This window comes from Pseudophryne corroboree, chromosome 7, assembly GCF_028390025.1.
Source record: "Pseudophryne corroboree isolate aPseCor3 chromosome 7, aPseCor3.hap2, whole genome shotgun sequence".
Lineage (NCBI taxonomy): Eukaryota > Metazoa > Chordata > Amphibia > Anura > Myobatrachidae > Pseudophryne > Pseudophryne corroboree.
The window spans coordinates 306,873,493-306,899,274 of record NC_086450.1 but is presented as its reverse complement, the minus strand read 5'-3'; the positions used below and the strand labels follow the sequence as shown (position 1 = coordinate 306,899,274).

Sequence of the window (25,782 nt, the reverse complement as noted above, 5' to 3'; positions counted from 1 at the left end):
TCATAGCAAGATTGGAATGTGCATGCTGGAAGATGTAACAATGTTACTTCAAAGGGCTGCTTACCATAAATCACCCCCCTAATTTACACTTTTTTATGTGATAAGTGCAGCCTCTGGGCTGGGCTGGTAGCACTAACAATTGAATGCTTTGGTGCGGTTAAAACAGGAGCTACAAACAATTAAATGGGGCCTTCAAAACACTTCCTTAAAATACATAGAACAGCCTCCGTCCTATATGAGACAGAGAAAATGTACTCATTTATACCCCTTTCACATTGCACAAATAACCCGGGATCGACCCGCTATATTGCTGGGTCGGCACGGGTCACTGTGCGATGTTAAAGGGGCCATGGAGAATTCGCCTGACCCGGTAATTCAATCCGGGTTATCGGGTTATAAGAAGGGTTATTCCTGAGCTGAATACTGGCTCAGTGGCAGAGTGAATGGGTTGCCGGGTCGATGAGACCCGGGACCCATTGACTACATAGGGAGTGGCAGAGTGGAGATGCTCATCTCCCAGCACCGCCTGCCTCCCCCCCCCCCTCCCCCCCTGCCGCTATGACAACCGACCCGGCAATATGCCGTGTCGTGAAGCCTGCTGTTAGGGTCCAATGCCAGATCCCATTCGGGAAGGACCCGTTTTCAATTCCTGGGTGGGATCCGGCATTGGAGATGTGAAAGGGGTAGAACTTATTTTTTTTTTTCAGTGTCTCTGAAACATACAGTACTAATTGTAGGTACAGTATCTTCCAGGCCCAATCACTGAACAGAAAGCTTTTTGTCTTTCACCTACTTGCTTTATGATACAGGGCCCGATTCAGCATGGAATGGGGCCTTTTGAAGTGTGCGCATGCGCAGAAGCTACATTGCGTGTGTGCACACTGCGAGATGCCGCCTTGTTGAATTTTAGAATTTTGTGGCAAAACACACAAACATTTTTCTTGTGTGTGTGAGGTTTTTTTTTTAACAAATTGAATGGGGGGCGGAGTGGGAAGAATGTTATACCTTATTTTGTTAGGTCTGTGGGGACCATTGTTAGGATATTGTGGCTAGTACGACACTGTAGTAACACACAGATCCTAAAATAGTCTGTATATGTTTTAATAGGTAATGTGTTTAGATAGCTCTGTGGAAACGAAAGAAGCTGAAATGGTGGAATCTGCAGACTATGCAAATGTGTCAGGCGTACATTAATATCAGAAACAGAATTGAGTGCTGCAGAGAAAAGCATATTTTATTTACTCCAATTTACAGTACTACTGTATTTACCTTCTGTCAGCATGACTGTCAGCAGTCCCAATGGTCTCGGTATCTAGGTAGCGGTGTTATTTTTTGTTCTACTCTCTAGCGCCTGTAACACTACAAGTGATCATAGTAAAACAACACTAGGGAATGTTGCTCAGTATATCCATCTCTAGGGTCACTATTGTTCCAGACTAAACAAGTGAATAGCTTTCATTAAAAATGCATAATATGAGGCTGCAATTAATACTATACTACTTACCATGATCACATTGGAGTGGAATTCGCTCATGTGGCTTAATGAGAACAGATTATCTGAATAAAATGCAGAAGATTTTGTGGTTTTGCTGCAGCACTCAGACTTCCTTCCAGCTGCCTAAATAACCTTTTATCAGAACACCTCAAAATTACAATATAAGAAACATACTGTAGCTGCCGTAGGAAGTGCCTGGTGAAGCAACTTGGAGAACATCTAGAAATGGAAATATGATTATTTGTGGGAGGTAGAGCTTTTATAGGGTCGTGTAGTTTAGCACCCATGAGAAATTGGTTAATTATTTTGTTACTCACTGCAGGCAGGGGGCAGTTAATGACAGATTAACATCTGCAAACTTATTATAGGGGACAGAATATTATTTCCCATGTATTTCAGTTGGTAGGTTCAGGAGTCTTATTTACTGTTCATAACTGAACAAAGTCCACTTGCATTATTAATCGCTGACTGTGAGTGACAGTTGCTGTTGTTCGGTCAGTGGGTATTTATGTATTACTTGAGCCATTTTAGTCTACCATAAAGTGTGGCTTTCTGTTATTTTATCATTGCACCTGGAGGAAACCAAAGATAATAGTCAAACTATTTCTATTATTATCATGAGGCAACCTCTGTGTTCGTAGATGACACACACACACACACACACACACACTATATATATATATATATATATATATATATATATATATATATACATATAAATTTTGTTTTTACTTTTTCATACTTTACCATCCACTTGGACTACGACTGGGAATAGTAACCTTGCCGCGAGCCATGGAAAGGTACGCAGTGCACCAATTGGAGTGCCTGGTCATGTTACGCAAAAAGCCACACCAAAAACATAGTCTCATGTCAACCTTTTCATTTGTCGACCATGTTACTGTGTCAACCTTTTCCCCATGTCGACTAATAGTGGTCGACCTATTGACTGCCGACATTATTCACGTTGACCCGTTGATCCATAACCAATTGATTTACCTCACAGTGATGCAGAAGTACCAGGAGGCAAATCTGTTGACTGCATGCCAATAAGGGCTGCCGCAACTCCAGCATACAGAGTAAGAAAACGGCTGCTTTCTTTTATTACCTAGTACAGAGATAAATAGACATTGCTGGTGCAGGTGACCTTTCTTATATGCACATAGACAATCGGCTACTAGTGGCTACAGTAAAGATTTTGTCTGGTTGGAATTAATGGAAAGCCACCTAATCCCCTGCACAAAGGGGAAGACAAATAGTGTAAGGGGATGTTGCCCCAGGAGCTGCTAATGTTCAATAGGGGTGGTATTCATGTGACCGCCGGTCAGCTGACCGACAGTCACATGACCTCCTCCGTGAGCCCGACGGCTCACTATCCCGATGGTCGGCATGCCGACCAACAGGGACTATTTCCACTCGTGGGTGTCCACGACACCCATAGAGTGGGAATAGAACCCGTGGCGACCGCAGGTCGCCACCGAGCCCGCAAGGGGCTTGCCGCACTCGCCCCACCCGCCGGGATCCCGGCGTCGGTATGCTGCCGGGATCCCGGCGCCGGTAAGGTGACCGGCGGTCAGGAGACCGCCGGTCACCAGTACTACACCCCTCAATAGATCCCATCCCAATGAACCAAGTAACCAGTTCCTTAGTATTCTGCGAGTGTATGTTACTGTAACTTCTGATGTCATAAGTCATTCAGTCTGAAGGTCGTAAATCCGGGAGTCGTCACTCTTCATTAACTCCTCAGCAACACTTTAGCAAAAGTATTCCACTGCATAACCTTCAGTTTAGGATTGCTACAGGGTAGGGAAAACCAAGGGTCTGTAGGTCAACCACTATTGGTTGACAGTAAGTAGGTCAACATAGTTTCTAGGTCGACATGGTCTCTAGGTCAACATGTTCTAGGTCGACATGACAGAAGGTCGTCATGAGTTTTTCACTTTTTTTTAATTAATCTTAATTTTTTGAACTTTTTCATGCTGTATGATCCACGTGGACTACAATTGGGAACGGTAACCTATGCTGAGCGCAGCGAGGCACCTTTCCCGAAGCATGGCGAGCGAAGCGGTGCACTAATTGGGGTTCCCGGTCACTCTACGAAGAAAACTACACCATTTTTTTATTTATTTTTAAACACCTCATGTCGACCTTTTGTCCTGTTGACCTTGCACATGTCGACCTACTTACTGTCGACCCTATGATCCACACCTGGAAACCAAACAGAGACAATCTGGAATGTAGAGTTTTTTTTTTTGCAAATTACCAACAGGGGTGTACTACGGTATGCCAGTGCCCAGGATCCCGACCGCTGGTATATCGGCAGTGAGGCGAGCGCAAAAGAGACCCTTGCGGGTTTGCCACGCTGCGGGTACGGTGGCGCGCTACTCGCACCATGCTATTTATTCTCCCTCCAAGGGTGTTGTGGGCACCCCAAGAGGGAAAATAGTTGTCGGGATTCTGGCGTCGGTATGCTGAGCGCCGGGATCCCGACAGCCAGCATATCAAGTGCCACCCACCAAAAGGATTCACTTACTTACATTTCTAACGTGCTGGTGTAGACTGTGGGTATTGTTTATTGAATTAATGAATTGAAGTTGTATGTACATTGATATTCACGATTATATATTGTCATTAAACTTTGACTTTGCATGGGTAACCAAAGGTTTTACACAACTTACAGGTAAGATCATTTCTCTAACGTCCTAGAGGATGCTGGGGACTCCGTAAGGACCATGGGGAATAGACGGGCTCCGCAGGAGATAGGGCACTTTAAGAAAGCTTTGGATTCTGGGTGTGCACTGGCTCCTCCCTCTATGTCCCTCCACCAGACCTCAGTTTTACACTGTACCCAGAGGATGAAGGGCGCACTGCAGGGAGCTCTCTTGAGTTCTTTGCTACAGAAAGCATTTTTGTTTGGATTTTTACTTTTTCACAGGGAGCACTGCTGGCAACCGGCTCCCTGCATCGAGGGACTGAGGAGAGAGGGGCAGACCTACTTAACTGATAGGATCTGCTTCCTCGGCTACTGGACACCATTAGCTTCAGAGGGGGTGAACACAGGTTCGTCCTGGGCGTCCACCCCCGGAGCCACGCCGCCGTTCTCCTCACAGAGCCAGAAGAACAGAAGCAAGAAGACGTCTCAGGCGGCAGAAGCCTTCAGCTTCACAGAGGTAACGCACAGCACTGCAGCTGTGCGTCATTGCTCCACATCACCTCACACACTCCGGTCACTGTATGGGTGCAGGGCGCAGGGGGGGGGGCGCCCTGGGCAGCAATAATAACACCTCTTAGATGGCAAATAGGTATATACATATACAGCTGGGCACTGTACATGTATATAATTGAGCCCCCGCCATTTTACACGATTTTGAGCGGGACAGAAGCCCGCTGCTGAGGGGGCGGGGCTTCTCCCGCAGCACTCACCAGCGCCATTTCTCTCTCCACAGAACGCTGAGAGGAAGCTCCCCGGACTCTCCCCTGCTTACACACGGTGAAGGGAGTTTAAAAAGAGAGAGAGAGGGGTGGCACATAATTGGCGGATAAAGTACAATACAGCGCTGCTGGGGAAAAGCATTCTGTGTTGGTCTCCAGGTTGTTGCGCTGGGGTGTGTGCTGGCATACTCTCTCTGTCTCTCCAAAGGGCTTTTCAGGGGATACGGTCTTCAGAAAAAGTTTCCCTGGGTGTGTGCAGTGTGTCGGTACGTGTGTGTCGACATGTTTGATGAGGAAGGCTCGCTTAATGTGGAGGGGGAGTGCTTGAATGCCAGGTCGCCGTCGGCAATGCTGACACCGGACTGGGTGGATATGCTGAATGTCTTGAATGCAAATGTAAATCTCCTGCATAAAAGATTAGACAAAGCTGAAGCTAGGGATCAGTCAGGTAGCCAGTCTGTGCCTGTCTCTGTGGTGCCAGGACCTTCAGGGTCTCAAAAGCGCCCCATATCCCAGGTCGCTGACACAGATACCGACACAGATACTGACTCTAGTGTCGACTATGAGGATGCAAAATTACAGCCGAAGGTGGCAAAAGGTATTAGGTATATGATTATTGCCATAAAAGAGGTTTTGCATATCACGGAGGAACCCCCTGTCCCTGACACGAGGGTTCACATGTATAAAGGGAAAAAGCCTGAGGTCACGTTTCCGTCCTCATTTGAGCTAAGCGAATTATGCGAAAAGGCTTGGGAATCTCCGGATAGGAGACTCCATGTTCCCAAAAGGATTCTCATGGCGTATCCTTTTCCACAGAAGGATCGGATACGATGGGAATCTGCGCCTAAAGTAGACAAGGCGCTGACACGCTTATCCAAGAAGGTGGCACTACCTTCTCCGTATACTGCTTCCCTCAAGGATCCTTTTGATCGCAAGCAGGAAATTACCATGAAGCACATTTACACACATTCAGGAACTATAGTTAGGCCGGCCATGGCGTCAGCCTGGGTTTGTAGTGCTGTCGTGGCATGGGCAGACTCCTTATCTACGGAGATGGACACCTTAGATAGGGATACCATTCTAATGACCATGGAGCATATCAGAGATGCTACCTTGTATATGAGGGATGCTCAGAGAGACATTTGTTTACTAAGCTCTAGAATAAACGCTATGTCTATTTCTCTAACGTCCTAAGTGGATGCTGGGGACTCTGTAAGGACCATGGGGAATAGCGGCTCCGCAGGAGACTGGGCACATCTAAAGAAAGCTTTAGGATTATCTGGTGTGCACTGGCTCCTCCCCCTATGACCCTCCTCCAAGCCTCAGTTAGATCTTTGTGCCTGAACGAGAAGGGTGCACACTAGGGGCTCTCCTGAGCTTCTTAGTGAAAGTTTTAGTTTAGGTTTTTTATTTTCAGTGAGACCTGCTGGCAACAGGCTCACTGCATCGAGGGACTAAGGGGAGAAGAAGCGAACTCACCTGCGTGCAGAGGGGATTGGGCTTCTTAGGCTACTGGACATTAGCTCCAGAGGGACGATCACAGGCCCAGCCTGGATGGGTCCCAGAGCCGCGCCGCCGGCCCCCTTACAGAGCCAGAAGGCAGAAGAGGTCCGGAAAATCGGCGGCAGAAGACGTCCTGTCTTCAACAAGGTAGCGCACAGCACTGCAGCTGTGCGCCATTGCTCTCAGCACACTTCACACTCCGGTCACTGAGGGTGCAGGGCGCTGGGGGGGGGGGCGCCCTGAGACGCAATAATAAACACCTTGGATGGCAAAAAATGCATCACATATAGCTCCTGGGCTATATGGATGCATTTAACCCCTGCCAGAATACATAGAAAAACGGGAGATAAGGCCGCCGATAAGGGGGCGGAGCCTATCTCCTCAGCACACTGGCGCCATTTTCCCTCACAGCTCCGTTGGAGGGAAGCTCCCTGTCTCTCCCCTGCAGTCACTACACTACAGAAAGGGTTAAAAAAGAGAGGGGGGGCACTAATTACGCGCAGTATTAAAGATACAGAAGCTATAAGGGGAAAAACACTTATATAAGGTTATCCCTGTATATATATATATATATATAGCGCTCTGGTGTGTGCTGGCAAACTCTCCCTCTGTCTCCCCAAAGGGCTAGTGGGGTCCTGTCCTCTATCAGAGCATTCCCTGTGTGTGTGCTGTATGTCGGTACATTTGTGTCGACATGTATGAGGAGAAAAATGATGTGGAGACGGAGCAGATTGCCTGTAATAGTGATGTCACCCCCTAGGGGGTCGACACATGAGTGGATGAACTGTTGGAAGGAATTACATGACAGTGTCAGCTCTGTATAAAAGACAGTGGTTGACATGAGACAGCCGGCTACTCAGCTTGTGCCTGTCCAGACGTCTCATAGGCCGTCAGGGGCTCTAAAGCGCCCGTTACCTCAGATGGCAGATATAGACGCCGACACGGATACTGACTCCAGTGTCGACGGTGAAGAGACAAATGTGACTTCCAGTAGGGCCACACGTTACATGATTGAGGCAATGAAAAATGTTTTTACACATTTCTGATAATACGAGTACCACCAAAAAGGGGTATTATGTTCGGTGAGGAAAAACTACCTGTAGTTTTCCTGAATCTGAGAAATTAAATGAGGTGTGTGATGATGCGTGGTTTTCCCCCGATAACAACTGATAATTTCTAAAATGTTATTGGCATTATATCCTTTCCCGCCAGAGGTTAGGGTGCGTTGGGAAACACCCCCTAGGGTGGATAAAGCGCTCACACGCTTGTAAGGGCTCTACCCTCTCCTGAGATGGCCGCCCTTAAGGATCCTGCTGATAGAAAGCAGGAGGGTATCCTAAAATGTATTTACACACATACTGGTGTTATACTGCGACCAGCAATCGCCTCAGCCTGGATGTGCAGTGCTGGGTTGGCGTGGTCGGATTCCCTGACTGAAAATATTGATACCCTAGATAGGGACAGTATATTTTTGCCTATAGAGCATTTAAAAGATGAATTTCTATATATGCGTGATGCACAGCGGAATATTTGCCGACTGGCATCAAGTCTAAGTGCGTTGTCCATTTCTACCAGTAGAGGGTTATGGACACGTCAGTGGTCAGGTGATGCGTATTCCAAACGGCATTTGGAAGTATTGCCTTATTAAAGGGAGGAGTTATTTGGGGTCGGTCTTTCAGACCTGGTGGCCACGGCAACAGCTGGGAAATCCACGTTTGTACCCCAGGTCGCCTCTCAACATGAGAAGACGCCGTATTATCAGGCGCAGTCTTTTCGTGGACAAGCGGGCAAAAGATTCCTCATTTCTGCCCCGTGACAGAGGGAGAGGAAAAAGGCTGCAGAAATCGGCCAGTTCCCAGGAACAGAAACCCTCTTCCGCCTCTGCCAAGCCCTCAGTATGACGCTGGGGCTTTTACAAGCAGAATCAGGCACGGTGGGGGGCCCGTCTCAATTAATTTCAGTGCGCAGTGGGCTCACTCGCAAGTAGACCCCTGGATCCTTCAGGTGATATCTCAGGGGTACAAATTAGAATTCGAGACGTCTCCCCCCTCGCCGTGTCCTAAAGTCGGCTTTACCGATGTCTCCTTCTGACAGGGAGACTGTTTTGGAAGCCATTCACAAGCTGTATTCCCAGCAGGTGATAACAAGGTACCCCTCCTGCAACAGGGAACGGGGTATTATTCCACACTGTTGTGGTACCGAAGCCGGACGGCTCGGTGAGACCGATTCTAAATCTAAAATCTTTGAACACTTACATACAGAGGTTCAAATTCAAGATTGAGTCACTCAGAGCAGTGATTGCGAACCTGGAAGAAGGGGACTACATGATGTCTCGGGACATCAAGGATGCTTACCTTCATGTCAAAATTTACCCTTCTCATCAAGGGTACCTCAGGTTTATGGTACAGAACTGTCACTATCAGTTCAGACGCTGCCGTATGGATGGTCCACGGCACCCAGGGCCTTTATCAAGGTAATGGCCGAAATGATGATATTCCTTCGAAGGAAGGGAATTTTAGTTATCCTTTACTTGGACGATTCCCTGATAAGGGTAAGATCCAGGGAACAGTTGGAGGTCGGTGTAGCACTATTTCAGGTAGTGTTGCGGCAGCACGATTGGATTCTCAATATTCCAAAATCGCAGCTGGTTCCGACGACTTGTCTTCTGTTCCTAGGGATGATCCTGGACACAGTCCAGAAAAAGGCTTTTCTCCCGGAGGAGAAAGCCAGGGAGTTATCCGAGCTAGTCAGGAACCTCCTAAAACCGAGCCAAGTCTCAGTGCATCAATGCACAAGGGTTCCGGGTAAAATGGTGGCTTCCTACGAAGCAATCCCATTCGGCAGATTCCACGCAAGAACTTTCCAGTGGGACCTGCTGGACAAATGGTCCGGGTCGCATCTTCAGATGCATCAGCGGATAACCCTGTCACCAAGGACAAGGGTGTCCCTCCTGTGGTGGTTGCAGAGTGCTCATCTGCTAGAGGGCCGCAGATTCGGCATTCAGGACTGGGTCCTGGTGACCACGGATGCCAGCCTGCGAGGCTGGGGAGCAGTCACACAGGGAAGGAATATCCAGGGCTTATGGTCAAGCCTGGAGACATCACTTCACATAAATATCCTGAAGCTAAGGGCCATTTACAATGCTCTAAGCTTAGCAAGACCTCTGCTTCAAGGTCAGCCGGTGTTGATCCAGTCGGACAACATCACGGCAGTCACCCACGTAAACAGACAGGGTGGCACAAGAAGCAGGAGGGCAATGGCAGAAGCTGCAAGGATTCTTCGCTGGGCGGAAAATCATGTGATAGCACTGTCAGCAGTATTCATTCCGGGAGTGGACAACTGGGAAGCAGACTTCCTCAGCACGACCTCCACCCGGGAGAGTGGGGACTTCACCCAGAAGTCTTCCACATGATTATAAACCGTTGTGAAAAACTCGACAGGTATTGCGCCAGGTCAAGGGACCCTCAGGCAATAGCTGTAGACGTTCTGGTAACACCGTGGGTGTACCAGTCAGTGTATGTGTTCCCTCCTCTGCCTCTCATACCCAAAGTACTGAGATTGATAAGATGAAGAGGAGTAAGCACTATATTCGTGGCTCCGGATTGGCCAAGAAGGACTTGGTAACCGGAACTTCAAGAGAGGCTCACGGAGGATCCGTGGCCTCTACCTCTAAGAAGGGACCTGCTCCAGCAAGGACCCTGTCTGTTCCAAGACTTACCGCGGCTGCGTTTGACGGCATGGCGGTTGAACGCCGGATCCTGAAAAGGCATTCCGGATGAAGTCATCCCTATCCTGATCAAAGCCAGGAAGGATGTAACCGCAAAACATTATCACCGCATTTGGCGAAAATATGTTGCGTGGTGCGAGGCCAGTAAGGCCCGACGGAGGAAATTCAACTGGGTCGTTTCCTACATTTCCTGCAAACAGGAGTGTCTATGGGCCTGAAATTGGGGTCCATTAAGGTTCAAATTTCGGCCCTGTCAATTTTCTTCAAAAAAGAACTAGCTTCAGTCACTGAAGTTCAGACGTTTGTAAAAGGGGTACTGCATATACAGCCTCCTTTTGTGCCCTCAGTGGCACTTTGGGATCTCAGTGTAGTTTTTGGGTTCCAAAAGTCACATTGGTTTGAACTACTTAAATCTGTGGAGTTAAAATATCTCACATGGAAAGTGGTCATGCTGTTGGCCCTGGCCTGGGCCAGGCTCGTGTCAGAATTGGCGGCTTTATCCTGTAAAAGCCCTTATCTGATTTTCCATTCGGACAGGGCGGAATTGAGGACTCGTCCTCAGTTTCTCCCTAAGGTGGTTTCAGCGTTTCACCTGAACCAACCTATTGTGGTGCCTGCGGCTACTAGGGACTTGGAGGACTCCAAGTTGCTAGACGTTGTCAGGGCCCTGAAAATATATGTTTCCAGGACGGCTGGAGTCAGGAAAACTGCCTCGCTGTTTATCCTGTATGCACCCAACAAGCTGGGTGCTCCTGCTTCTAAGCAGACTATTGCTCGTTGGATTTGTAGTACAATTCAGCTTGCACATTCGGTGGCAGGCCTGCCACAGCCAAAAATCTGTAAATGCCCACTTCACAAGGAAGGTGGGCTCATCTTGGGCTGCTGCCCGAGGGGTCTCGGCTTTACAACTTTGCCGAGCAGCTACTTGGTCAGGAGCAAATACGTTTGTAAAATTCTACAAAATTGATACCCTGGCTGAGGAGGACCTGGAGTTCTCTCATTTGGTGCTGCAGAGTCATCCGCACTCTCCCGCCCGTTTGGGAGCTTTGGTATAATCCCCATGGTCCTTACGGAGTCCCCAGCATCCACTTAGGACATTAGAGAAAATAAGAATTTACTTACCGATAATTCTATTTCTCGTAGTCCGTAGTGGATGCTGGGCGCCCATCCCAAGTGCGGATTGTCTGCAATACTGGTACATAGTTATTGTTACCAAAAAATCGGGTTATTGCTGTAGTGAGCCATCTTTTCTAGAGGCTCCTCTGTTATCATGCTGTTAACTGGGTTCAGATCACAAGTTGTACGGTGTGATTGGTGTGGCTGGTATGAGTCTTACCCGAGATTCAAGATCCTTCCTTATTGTGTACGCTCGTCCGGGCACAGTATCCTAACTGAGGCTTGGAGGAGGGTCATAGGGGGAGGAGCCAGTGCACACCAGATAGTCCTAAAGCTTTCTTTAGATGTGCCCAGTCTCCTGCGGAGCCGCTATTCCCCATGGTCCTTACGGAGTCCCCAGCATCCACTACGGACTACGAGAAATAGAATTATCGGTAAGTAAATTCTTATTTTCTGCTAGGCGGCTCTTGTGGACCCGACAGTGGACGGGAGACGCCTACTCAAAGCGGCATATGGAGTCATTGCCTTACAAGGGGGAGTAGTTGTTTGGAGAAGGCCTCTCGGACCTAGTCCCTACTGCTACGGCCGGTAAATCGAATTTTTTACTATGTTCCCCCGCAGCATTCTAAGAAGGTACCACATTATCACATGCAGTCCTTTCGTTCCAATAAAAACAAGAAGGTACGAGGATCGTCCTTCGTTGCCAGAGGTAAAGGCAAGGGAAAAAAGCTGCACTCAGCTAGTTCCCAGGAGCAGAAGTCCTCCCCTACTTCCGCAAAGTCCATAGCATGACGCTGGGGATTTCCGGGGGGGGGGGGGGGGGGGGGTCAGACCAAGTCGGGGCACATCTTCGTCTTTTCAGCCACGTCTGGGTTCAATCACAGGTGGATCCCTGGGCAATAGAGATTGTTTCCCAGTGATACAGACTGGAATTCGAAGACATGCCCCCTCGGCGGTTTTTCAAATCGGCTCTGCCGGCTTCCTCGTCCGAGAGGGAGCTAGTGTTAGCGGCAATTCACAAATTGTACATTCAACAGGTGATAATCAAGGTTCCTCATCTCCAGCAAGGAGAGGGTTATTATTCATCCCTGTTTGTGGTACCGAAACGGACGGTTCGGTCAGACCCATTCTAAATCTAAAATCCCTGAACCTGTACTTGAAGAGGTTCAAGTTCAAAATGGAATCGCTCAGAATGGTCATCGACATCCTGGAGGGATGAGGTTTGGATGGTGTCCATGGACATAAAGGATGTGTACCTTCATGTTCCGATTTTTCCCCCCCTCACCGTTGGGTTTATGAGATTTGCAGTACAGGATTGTCACTACCGATTTCAGACGTTGCCGTTTGGTCTTTCCACGGCCCCGAGAATTTTCACCAAGGTAATGGCGGAAATGATGGTGCTCCTGCGCAAGCAGGGAGTCACAATTATCCCGTACTTGGACGATCTCCTTATAAAGGTGAGATCTCGGGAGAAGTTGCTGGACATCGTGTCTCTGTGTGTGAAGACGTTGCAGATGCACGGCTGGATTCTCAATTTACCGAAATCCCAGCTAGTACCTGCAACGCGTATGACCTTTTTGGGCCTGATTCTAGACACAGACCAAAAAAGAGTTTTTCTTCCGGTGGAGAAGGCTCAGGAGCTCATAGCCCTGGTCAGGAACCTTTTAAAGCCAAAAAAGGTTTCAGTGCATCATTGCACAAAGGTTCTGGGGAAGATGGTGGCTTCATACGAGGCCATCCCCTTCGGCAGGTTCCATGCGAGGACATTCCAATGGGACCTATTGGACAAATGGGCCGGGTCCCATCTACAGATTCAGAAACGGATCACCCTGTCTCCCAGGGCCAGGGTATCTCTCCTGTAGTGGCTGCACAGTGCTCACCTCCTAGAGGGTCGCAGGTTCGGCATTCAGGACTGGATCCTGGTGACCACGGACGCGAGCCTCCGAGGTTGGGGGGCTGTCGTACTGGGAAGAAATTTCCAAGGTCTCTGGTCAAGCCTAGAGACTTGTCTCCACATCAATGTCCTGGAGTTAAGGGCCATTTACAACGCCCTATGCCAGGCGGAGGAGTGGCTTCAGAACAAACCGGTTCTGATTCAGTCGGACAATATCATGGCAGTGGCTCATGTAAACCGCCAAGGTGGCACAAGGAGCAGAGTGGCCATGGCAGAGGCGACCAGGATTCTGCGCTGGGCGGAAGGCCATGTAAGCGCACTATCAGCAGTGTTCATCCTGGGGGTGGACAACTGGGACGCGGACTTCCTCAGCAGGCACGACCTGCATACGGGAGAGTGGGGACTTCATCAAGAAGTCTTCACATAGATCGTGGATCGGTGGGGACTGCCTCAAATAGACATGATGGCGTCCCGTCTCAACAAAAAGCTAAAGAGGTATTGCGCCAGGTCAAGAGACCCTCAAGCGGTAGACGCTCTGGTGACACCATGGGTGTTCAGATCGGTCTATGTGTTTCCTCCTCTGCCTCTCATAACCAAGGTGTTGAGATTAATAAGACTAAGAAGGGTCCGAACAATTCTCATTGTTCCAGATTGGCTAAGGAGGATTTGGTATCCGGATCTGCAAGAGTTGCTCACAGAAGATCCGTGGCCTCTTCCTCTAAGGCAGGATCTGCTGCAGCAGGGGCCCTGTCTGTTCCAAGACTTACTGCGGCTGCGTTTGACGGCATGGCGGTTGAACGCCGGATCCTAGCTGAAAAAGGGATTCCGGAGGAGGTCATTCCTACCCTGATCAAGGCTAGGAAGGACCTGACATCGAAACATTATCACCGTATATGGCGGAAATATGTTTCTTGATGTGAGGCCAGAGCTGCTCCTACGGAGGAGTTCCATTTGGGCCGTCTGCTTCACTTCCTTCAAACGGGAGTGAATTTGGGCCTAAAATTAGGGTCAATAAAGGTCCAAATTTCGGCCTTATCCATTTTCTTTCAAAAAGAATTGGCTTCTCTTCCTGAAGTACAGACTTTTGTGACGGGAGTGCTGCATATTCAGCCTCCCTTTGTACCTCCGGTGGCGCCGTGGGATCTTAACGTGGTATTAAGTTTCCTCAAGTCACTTTGGTTTGAACCACTGAAAACAGTGGAGTTGAAATACCTCACTTGGAAAGTGGTCATGTTGTTGGCCTTAGCTTCTGCAAGGCGTGTTTCGGAATTAGCGGCTTTATCATATAAAAGCCCATACCTGATTTTTCACGTGGATAGGGCAGAGTTGAGGACTCGTCCTCAATTTCTGCCCAAGGTGGTCTCATCTTTTCATATGAACCAACCTATTGTCGTGCCTGTGGCTACACGGGACTTGGAGGACTCCGAGTCCCTGGTTGTGGTCAGGGCTTTGAAGATTTACTTGACCAGAACAGCTAGGATCAGGATGACTGAAACTCTGTTTGTTCTGTATGCGGCCAACAAGGTTGGCGCTCCTGCTTCAAAGCAGACAATTGCTCGCTGGATCTGTAACACGATTCAGCAGGCGCATTCTACGGCAGGATTGCCATTGCCTAAATCGGTTAAGGCCCATTCCACTAGGAAGGTAGGCTCTTCTTGGGCGGCTGCCCGAGGGGTCTCGGCACTACAACTGTGCCGAGCTGCTACTTGGTCGGGGTCAAACACCTTTGCAAAGTTCTATAAGTTTGATACCCTGGCTGAGGAGGACCTCCTGTTTGCTCAATCAGTGCTGCAGAGTCATCCGCACTCTCCTGCCCGTTTGGGAGCTTTGGTATAATCCCCATGGTCCTTACGGAGTCCCCAGCATCCTCTAGGACGTTAGAGAAAATAGGATTTTACTTACCGGTAAATCTATTTCTCATAGTCCGTAGAGGATGCTGGGCACCCGTCCCAAGTGCGGACTTCTTCTGCAAGACTTGTATATAGTTATTGCTTACATAAGGGTTATGTTATAGTTGGTCGGTCTTGAACCGAGGTTGTTACTTGTTCATACTGTTAACTGGGTAGTTTATCACAAGTTATACGGTGTGATTGGTGTGGCTGGTATGAATCTTGCCCTTAGGTTACATAAATCCTTTCCTCGTACTGTTCATATACTCTGGGCACAGTTTCTCTAACTGAGGTCTGGAGGAGGGACATAGAGGGAAGAGCCAGTGCACACCCAGAATCCAAAGCTTTCTTAAAGTGCCCTATCTCCTGCGGAGCCCGTCTATTCCCCATGGTCCTTACGGAGTCCCCAGCATCCTCTATGGACTACGAGAAATAGATTTACCGGTAAGTAAAATCCTATTTTTACTATTGTGTTTAATTTAATTCTGCTTAAAAAAACAAAAACGTGTTTTTTTTTTTGTTTTGTTTTTTAAATAAATTGTAACTACGTTTAGGAAAACAATTGTGACCCTTCTCTGTGTTGACTCCTCCTTCTCCTCACCTCTTATGAAGCACAATACAAGCAAAACTTAACAGACCACTGGAGAAATGAAAACATCCAAAAGCTGTGCCAAGACCAACCCACAATTGAATCCTATATTAAAAGACAGCGTTTAAAGTGGTCCGGACATGTCTGCACAATGGATTAGTAGAGATTCTCTGCCTTTTGGCTGTCGCAGCCAACTAAACTCTACCAGCTCGAACTACCATTAGGTCTAAGGGCCTAACTCAGACCTGATCGCAGCAGCAAAATTGTTCTCTAATGGGCAAAACTATGTGCACTGCAGGTGTGGCAGATGTAACGTGCTGAGAGAGTTAGATTTGGGTGGGTTATATTGTTTCTGTGCAGGGTAAATACTGGCTGACTTATTTTTACACTGCTATTTAGATATGAGTTTGAACACACCACACACAAATCTAACTCTCTCTGCACATGTTATATCTGCCCCCCTGCACTGCACATGTTTTTGCCCATTAGAGAACAATTTCACTGCTGCGATCAGCTCTGAATTAGGCCCGAAGTCCTTACCTCTCTGTGGAAGTTTCAAAAAACCTGTATGTCTGAAAGACACTGACCACCAGGTGAAAGAGTATATAGTCATCCTTAAGTTAATATCCTACCTGCATACTAACCTTGCAAAGCATCTGCAGTACGGACTTGGGTGTCGCAGATCACTTACCTAACAAGTGCCAAAGCTTTTAGATTCATTGAGGCTATATGGTGTAAGTGTGCCTAGTCTGAAGATTCATTTACTCTCCCTCTTGAGGAGTTGATTTGTCTTATCCCCTCCTTTAATGCCCAGTCTGACTCTGTCACTGTAGGAGGTATAATTACTAAAGTGCAGATTTACAAAAGTGGAGCTGGGTCATTCCATGGCCGTTCAACCAGGTGTGTCCACAACCCATCTCAGATTTTTATGAAATTTTTTTTAGTTAAGAGAGGATGTCAAAAAAACTATTTCTGCCAAATCTCGACTGTCTGACAATTTGTTTATTAAATATTGTTTTTTCAGTTTATTAAATTATTTACTAATCGCTGCTACTTTATCCAGTTTATTTGAAGTGTGACGGTTGTTTATTAAGGAATCACTACAAAATTTGCACCCCTAAGGTATCGCTTCCTCCTGAATCCAAAAATCCAAACCAAATCACTTTACCTGCCTTACGTTTCAAGTTACTGCAAAAACGCACGTTTTTCAAAAATACTTAAGCGCTAGGTTCTATCAACATTAGATATTCCAAATTTTTTTGATGTGCTTAACAAAAGTATACATTATTACCACACACAAAATCTGCATGGTACTCTATTTCATAGTGGAGAAAAAAAATCATGAAGTTGACGTTCAATTACTGTTGTACCGCATACATAATTAACACAAGATACCATGAAATTTAAAAACTTAAACATAACTTGAATCTATAACTTAGATAAAGATTAAGGTAAGATTTTTTTCTTTCGATTTTTGACTATATAGTCAAAATCTCAAAAGTCAGTGCAGATCGCAAGGTGAAAGTCATCTTCCAATCCCGGTGCTCTCCCGCGAGGTTGCTATCGCAAGCCTAGATAGACTGTGCAGGCAAGTCAATTTTGACTATCTAGTATAAAAGTATTGTCAAAATTGCCACTTAGCCAAAATCGTACATAGGCCCTCATTCCGAGTTGATCGGTCGCAAGGCGAATTTAGCAGAGTTACACACGCTAAGCCTACGCCTACTGGGAGTGAATCTTAGCTTCTTAAAATTGCGACCGATGTATTCGCAATATTGCGATTACTAACTACTTAGCAGTTTCAGAGTAGCTCCAGACTTACTCTGCCTGTGCGATCATTTCAGTGCTTGTCGTTCCTGGTTGACGTCACAAACACACCCAGCGTTCGCCCAGGCACTCCCACCGTTTCTCCGGCCACTCCTGCGTTTTTTCCGGAAACGGTAGCGTTTTCAGCCACACGCCCCTGAAACGCCGTGTTTCCGCCCAGTAACACCCATTTCCTGTCAATCACATTACGATCGCCGGAGCGAAGAAAAAGCCGTGAGTAAAAATACTTTCTTCATAGTAAAGTTACTTGGCGCAGTCGCAGTGCGAACATTGCGCATGCGTACTAAGCGGATTTTCACTGCGATGCGATGAAAAATACCGAGCGAACAACTCGGAATGAGGGCCATAGTCAGTATCGCAAGCACAGTCATCTAGGCTTACGATACCGACCTAGTCCCTATCGCACAGTGAAAATCGGGGTTAGCCGGAATCTCACCGTGTGTACACAACTTAAAGTTGAGTTAACAATCACATTATCTTTCCATTGTTTGGAACCTGTTATAACGGTCTGTAATTTTCCTTAAAGTGTCTTCCAGTACTTCCTTGGATAGTGGGCACTTCTGTTACACAGGGGATGTGAATAAAAAGAACAAAACACTGAAGGTCAGGACAACACATTTGTTGTTTGGTTTCGTGTCATGAAGTGTACCAGCATATCTTGTTTCTCCTGATTACATTAAATGATATACCCAATGTACCAGATGTTATCATACTCCTGCTATGTATGTTCCAGGTTGCAGATCACTTTTGTCTAAATTTTTTGTGACTATGGTCATAGTGACACTAAAGGGGTTATGCAGTTAGCCCTGGTAAATTAACGCAGCTAATTGTCCCACGGGGGCTATTCAATTAGCCCCTTAAAGCCGCGGCTTGCGCCGGCTTACCGGGGATTTTGTTACACCTGCCTCAGGCAAGCTAAACCAAATCCACGGAAACGGGGCTGTTTCTACCAAAAACACACAGGTTTCACTGAACCTGTGTGTTTTTGGGAGGTAATGTGTTTTGTTTTGTTTTTGTTTTTTACAGGCGACCAAATTGGATAGTCTGTGTAAAAAATAAATTTAAAAAATTGCGTGAAACGGCGTAAAAAATCGCCCAATGTATTTTCACCTGTAATTGGATACCCCCGAACTGTGGTTCCTGCAGGCTTCATGTCGTCTGATGACAATCAGAATATGTGTAGTTCTTCTAATAGGCCGAAATTGGTGAAGAGCAAGTGTTCCTTCCACAGTCTTTGCTGTTTCTAGATGGCTATGCAGCTTGGTTGTGCAGTCTTATATTTCATTTTGTGACACATAGAAAAACTTTATGCCATATATCTTTTCAGCCCAGCTACACAGGTCCAAAGGTGTAAAGAAGTGATGAGTTTCCACTGCTTGCTGACTGGTGCGGGTGGCTAGACTTTTACTAGCAACATCACTAAAGTAGTGAACATACTCCAACTTTAGTAATAGTTCCGCTAAGTGTTTCATAACTACTGTAATGAAGGCATGCACAGTTACAGCTTCATGGTCATGGGTATCACTAATAACACACAGACTCACACAGTTTAAAGTGTCACACAATCATCTTGCCTAAAAAACAGATGTAGCCACGCTAATCGTTGCCTCGCGGCAAGTGTGCCCGCAAATGCATGCATATGCACGCCATTGGAAGCCTATGGAGCGAATGACGGCTGTGATCAGTCGCAGCACAGCGCATTCACACTATGCTGAGACGCGTATGCTGTGCGCACGCATGGCAGCATAGATGAGCGTGGCTCTATCTATATACAACAAATGTAGTGTTGTAGTATTGCTTGTGAAGTGTCCCAGTGGAATCCTTAAATTGCATCCTGACACACAAATTAATAATTTTCTGCACAGAATTGTTCCACAGTACTGGTGATTGTAACCAATTTACTTTGGTCAGTGTAGACACACTGCTTATAAACCATTGTGTCCTCATCATCCATGTCACGATCATGAAAAAAATTTTCAACTATTTTCTGAAGTGCTTCCAGACCTGGGCATTTATCACATCGATGAAGCATACAAGTTTTTGAGACTGAAGAACAAACAAGGATTTCAGTTAGGTCTTTGTAGTCCATCTTTAGTTGTAGAGCAGCAACCAATAACTTTTTATGCTTTCGTGAGTTTCGCAAACACACACAGAATGCATGTCTCTTGCAGCAACGCTAACTAACACATCATGTAGGTCGTAAGAAACAAACCTTAGACAATCCAACATGAATGTCTGGAAAACAGTAATTTTAGAGCAAGATAAAGCTCTTTACTAGCAGTAGCCTTTTCTGTTTGTGAATTCTTTTTTTCCTCCTGGAACATTTACGGAAACAGACTTTCTTTCCAGGGCACATCCGAGAATGTTCATCAACTTCGTACAACTGCTGTACCTGATGAACAATTTGTACAGGAAGGGCTTTCCCTCTATATTTTTTAGGTTCTGCCAGAATGCTATTGGTTTCTTTTAAGTTTTCGTGATTGTTTTACCATGTATTCTGTGACATTAAATAAGTTAGGAACTCAAGTTATGTTTACGTTTTTACATTTCATGGTTTCTTGTGTTAATTATGTATGCGGTACATCAGTAATTGAACTTCAACTTCAAGATTTTTTTTCTCCACTATGAAACAGAGTACCATGCGGATGTTTTGTGTGGTAATAATGTATATCTATGTTAAGCACGTAACCAAAATTGGGATCTCTAATGTTGATTGAACTTAGTGTTTTAAGTCTTTTCGAAAAACGTGCGTTTTTACTGTAACTCGAAATGTAATGCAGATAAAAAAGTAATTTGGTTTGGATTTTTAGATTTGGGAGGATGTTACCTTAGGGGTCCAAATTTCATGGTGAATTTTTAATAGACACCTGTGATACTTCAAATAAACTGGATAAAGAAGCTGCGATTAGTAAATTTAATTAATTGAAAGATCAATATTTAATAAACAATTTGTCAGATAGTCGAAATATTTGGCAGAAATAGTTGTTTTGACTTCCTCTCAACTAAAAAAAAAATATTTGAGATGGGCGGTGGACATTTCCATTTTTTGGGGTGATTTGATGTGGAATGACCCAGATATTACCCATAGCAACCAATCAGATTCTTATTATTATTTATCGAGCACCTTCTAGAAGATAATTGATAAAATTGGTTTGTTTCTTCGGGCAACACCTCCACTTTTGTAAACCCGCACTTTAATAAATGTACCCTTTTGGCTTTCAAGTTTCTGTATTCTCTGCAGTGTACTATAAGAAAATGTCTCGTAATCTTTTTCAGTTTAGAGAGATCTTTTCAAAATGGCTCTTATCTAGTAGGTCTTTAACATTTCTGGATCATCTTCCGTGCATTGATGCTGTCCTGTCTAGGTTTTGTGAAGGTCCATGTCCATGAGCAAGGATAATCTTTTTGATGTCTTGCCATTCATGGGAATAGTTACCTACTAATGTCATTTGTGTTTGTCTTTAAGGTCTTCTCATTTTTTGGAAAGTTGCAGTTTATAAAAAAGATAGCTTGCAGTAGACTCATGGGGGCATATTTACTAAGCTTGTAAGCAGTTATGGCTTGTAGTTTTAAAAGGGTATATTTATAAATTGCACAGTTCACAGTTCTTCACTGTTTAGTACTGGTGCCCATTTAAATCCTGCTGCCACAACCACTGACAAGTGGCAGCTTTGAATAGCTGCTGCTTAGTACTTATACCCCATAGCCTTACATGTATATTTGGCTTCCACTTGCAGTTTTAGAGCACCACTAATACTTTCATGTTTGCTGTCCAAAATAAATGACACAATTAATGATCTTTTACTTTACGCATACAAAAAAAAGAAATGATTTTTGTTAAAAAGAAAAAAAAATGTAAACCCATCATTCCATAAGTAGCTAAGATTCCCACCATTAGTCTTTTTTATTTATACCCCTTTCAGACCGCCAGCTTGTAACCCGGGTTATTGCACATGAGTGCGCACTAATCCAGGTTGCTACGCGGTCTGAAAGGTGCCAGAGGAAATATCCCTGGTTAAGTGACACGGTATTTCAATCCTGGTAGCGACCAGGTTTGAATACGGCTTCAACCAGGTCGCTCTGCAGTGTAAATGGGTTGCCGGGTCGATGCGACCAGGGACGTGCAGTCAGGGGAGGCAGGGGAGGCAGTGCCTCCCCTGTCATTCTCCCCTATCATTAATGATTACAATAATATAAAGAATATACTTATGACACATATTCTGTGTCCTAAGTATATGCTTTATATTATTTTAATCATTTCTACACTTTAAAACTGGTTACATTTTTTTTAGAGGCACCGAGAGCGGTGCCTCCTGTGTATAATGGTAAAGGGTCGGACGCGGGGGGCGGGCAGGGGGCGGGGCCAAGGACAGGGCTGTAAAAGCCCATTACAAAAACCAGGATAAGCGGCACCAGTGTGAGTGCCTCAGTGACAGGGGCGTGCTTTCTGCCCATATGAAAGCACGCCCCTGTCACTGCTGCAGATATGATTGGGCACTATGAGATCATGGGCAGGGCTACTCCTGACCTGAGTCCCTGCAGCTTCCGTTCGTCTGGCCAGACCCGCATCACCCGCACACCGCCGGCGCCGCCGCTCATCACCCCCGACCCCCGTCACCTGGTGCTGACGACCTCTCCTCTTGACTAGGCGACGTAGAGTTCTGCGCCGCTAATCCCCCACACACCGCCGGCGCCGCTCAACACCGCCCCTACACGTGGTGCTGATCATCTCCCCCGGGCCGCTCACCGTCAGTGCTGCCCCCCCCAACCATCGCTAGTGCTTCTCATCTACCCCCCTCCCCCCCCCCCGCGCCAGTGCTGATCATCTCTCCCCTCTCCCTCCCCGCTAGTGCTGCTCATCTTCCCCCCCCTCCTCCCCCACTCACCATCAGTGCAGCTGCCGCTCATCTCTCCCCCGGGTCCCCCAACCAACGCTGGTGCCTGTCATCTACCGCCCCCCCCCCCCTTCCCCGCCAGTGCTGAACATCTCTCCTCCCTCCCTCCCCGCTGGTGCTTCTCATCTACCCCCCTCTCCCCCCCCCCCGCACCAGTGCTGATCATCTCTTTCCCCCCCTCCCCGCTGGTGCTTCTCATCTACCCCCCTCCCCCCCCCCCCCCGCACCAGTGCTGATCATCTCTCCCCCCCCTCCCTCCCCGCTGGTGCAACTCATCTACCCCCCTCCCCCCCCGCGCCAGTGCTGATCATCTCTCCCCCCACCCTCCCTGCTGGTGCTTCTCATCTACCCCCCTCTCCCCCCCCCCCCCCCCCGCACCAGTGCTGATCATCTCTCCCCCCCCCTCCCCGCTGGTGCTTCTCATCTACCCCCCTCACCCCCCCCCCCCCCCCCCGCACCAGTGCTGGTCATCTCTCCCCCCTCCCTCCCCGCTGGTGCTTCTCATCTACACCCCGCGCCCCCGCACCAGTGCTGATCATCTCTCCCCCCTCCCTCCCCGCTGGTGCTGCTCATCTCCCCCCCCCCCCCCCCCCACTCACCATCAGTGCAGCTGCCGCTCATCTCTCCCCCGGGTCCCCCAACCAACGCTGGTACCTGTCATCTACCGCCCCCCCCCCCCCCCCCGCCAGTGCTGATCATCTCTCCTCCCTCCCTCCCCGCTGGTGCTGCTCATCTCCCCCCCCCCCCCCCCCCCCCACACACACACCATCAGTGCAGCTGCCGCTCATCTCTCCCCCGCCAGTGCTGATCATCTCTCCCCCCTCCCTCCCCGCCGGTGCTGCTCATCTCTCCCCCCTCCCTCCCCGCTGGTGCGGCTCATCTTCCACCCCCCCTCCCACCCACTCACCATCAGTGCAGCTGCCGCTCATCTCTCCCCCCAACCACCGCTGGTGCCTCTAATCTACCCCCCTCTCACCTGGTGCTGCTTATCATCCCCCCCCTCCCCCTCCCCTCCCCTTGGCCTGCAGTGCAATGTACAGACCAAGGGAGCGCCGCGTCAGGAGCCTGCAGCCAGAAGAAGAAAGAAATCATGTAAGTGGCTGACACTACACTACACCTACACTGCACCTACACTACACTACACTACACCACACTACACTACACTGTACTACACTGCACCTACACTACACCTACACTGCACTACACTACACTACACTACACCTACACTGCACCTACACTACACTGCACCTACACTACACTACACTACACCACACTGTACTGCACCTACACTACACTACACTGTACTGTACTACACTGCACTACACTACACTGTACTGCACTGCACTACACCTACACTGCAGTACACTACACTGTACTGCACTGCACTACACTGCACTGCACCTACACTACACCACAGCTTAAGGGTAGAGTGGGGGGAGGGGTGTGTGTAAAGTGCTCTACCTGTCGTAATGTGTACAAAAAAGGGGGGCTGTGTGCTGTAATGTGTAAAAAAGGGGACACTGTCTGTCGTAATGTGTACAAAGGGGACGCAGTCTGCCGTAATGTCTAAAAAGGGGACGCAGTCTGCCGTAATGTCTAAAAAGGGGACGCAGTCTGTCGTAATGTCAAAAAAGGGGACGCAGTCTACCGTAATGTCTAAAAAGGGGACGTTGTCTGCCGTAATGTGTAAAAAGGGGGACGTTGTCTGCCGTAATGTGTAAAAAGGGGACACTGTCTGCTGTAATGTGTAATAAGGGGACGTTGTCTGCCGTAATGTGTCAAAAGGTGGACGTTGTCTGCCGTAATGTGTAAAAAGGGGGACTGTCTGCCGTAATGTGTAAAAAGGGGACGCTGTCTGCCGTAATGTGTAAAAAGGGGGACGTTGTCTGCCGTAATGTGTAAAAGGGGCTCTAACTGGTGTAGTGGTGCTACTGTGCGGCGTAATTTGAATAATAGAGACTACTATGCACCGTTATATGAATTGGTATAATTTTGTGGCCACACCCCTTCCCCACGAAGCCACGCCCCTATATATTTTGCGCATGCCTGCAGCGCGCACTGCTCCTGTTTTACATAAACTTGGATGGAATGGGGAAGGGGGTCCAAAGCATTTTGTCGCACATGGGCCCACCGCTCGCTAGTTCCGCCACGGGCTCTACCTGCTGTAATGTGTAAAAGGGAGCTCTGCCTGGCGTAATTTGTGTAAGTGGCGCTACTATGCGACGTAATTTGACTAATGGAAGCCCTGGACAACAAAATTGCATTCATGTCCTCCTCCCACTCCCTTCCCAGTCCCAAACACTAATTTATTTATTTATTTTCTATAAAAATGTACAATATATCACAAGTATGATGAGCAGGCAGGTACCGGGCATTGGTGGCATCGGACTGAGATGCAAATTAGTGACGGAGGGCTGGGTCAGTTGATGGTGGGCGAGTTTGTAAGTCATTGGCGGTGGCAGCAGGCATCGGCACAGGGGCAGTAGTGGGCATTGGCTCTGCGGCGGTAGGGGTCATCGGCAGGATTCAGAGGACATTATGGCTGTAGTGCCTCACCAGCCACTGACCTCACCGCACGCTACTGGATGCGACCCCTTTTCCCGTTCACACTGTATGGACAGGTGGCGCTTGGAGATAATCTGATATACATATAGATTGGTAAATGCTCAATTAGCTTAGTGATATCATTCAGGTGCTCGAAAGGGAGGGGTATTTCTGAGCAAGAAAAAAAGCAATTGTTTCCCCAGCACACTGAATGGATAACAGTAACCAGATATAAATCCCACATGATAATAGAATTCAGAGATCTTCGTTACACATATTTGCGCAAATGTGTGGTTAAGCCCCAAAGCCGCATCAAGGCCTCTCTGTATATTTGGGGTCCCCAGCGCTATATCTAGGTGCAGGGTGTGGCACCCCAAAACACCAGAATGAGCCAGAAAGCACAGCGTGACATACCAGTGTAAAAAACTATAGTGTTAATAAATTAGTATTTAGGAAGCCGAAGCTATAGAGGGGGTGATACAAACATGAAATGTAATTAAAATAGAGAAATAGTGTTAGAAAATTAATAAGTGAAAAGTGTTAATAGAATGTAAAGGTATGCCACACTAAAGCCATCTAGCTCAGCCAGTCCAGAGGCACCACACCTCACACCTCCATTACCCCAATCTGGGTCTAATATTAACCAGCAAGGAGTCACATGATAATGGCTCCTTACTAAAATATGTCTAAGCTAAGAGCTACTTACCTTGGAGCAACCCCATAATGCTCCATGTGGCATGTCAGGGCCTGCACCTCCTCCTAATGCAGAAACCTCTCTGCCTCTCACAACATACATATAGATTGGTAAATGCTCAATTAGCTTAGTGATATCATTCAGGTGCTCGAAAGGAAGGGGTATTTCTGAGCAAGAAAA

At 47.4% G+C, this 25,782-nt stretch overlaps 1 protein-coding gene across 3 annotated transcripts in view; it reads left to right on the top strand.

Moving 5' to 3' along the window:
- Positions 1–25,782, top strand: part of CARHSP1 (calcium regulated heat stable protein 1) — a 117,417-nt gene that overhangs the window by 26,939 nt on the left and 64,696 nt on the right. Inside the window, exon 1 of one of the 3 annotated variants that reach the window (XM_063932363.1) lies at positions 18,050–18,072. The exons of the other annotated variants lie outside the window; for them this stretch is intronic. The gene's annotated coding sequence lies outside the window, so the exon portion shown is untranslated. Of the gene's footprint in view, positions 1–18,049; positions 18,073–25,782 lie in introns of those variants that run through there. 3 annotated transcript variants of the gene reach the window in all.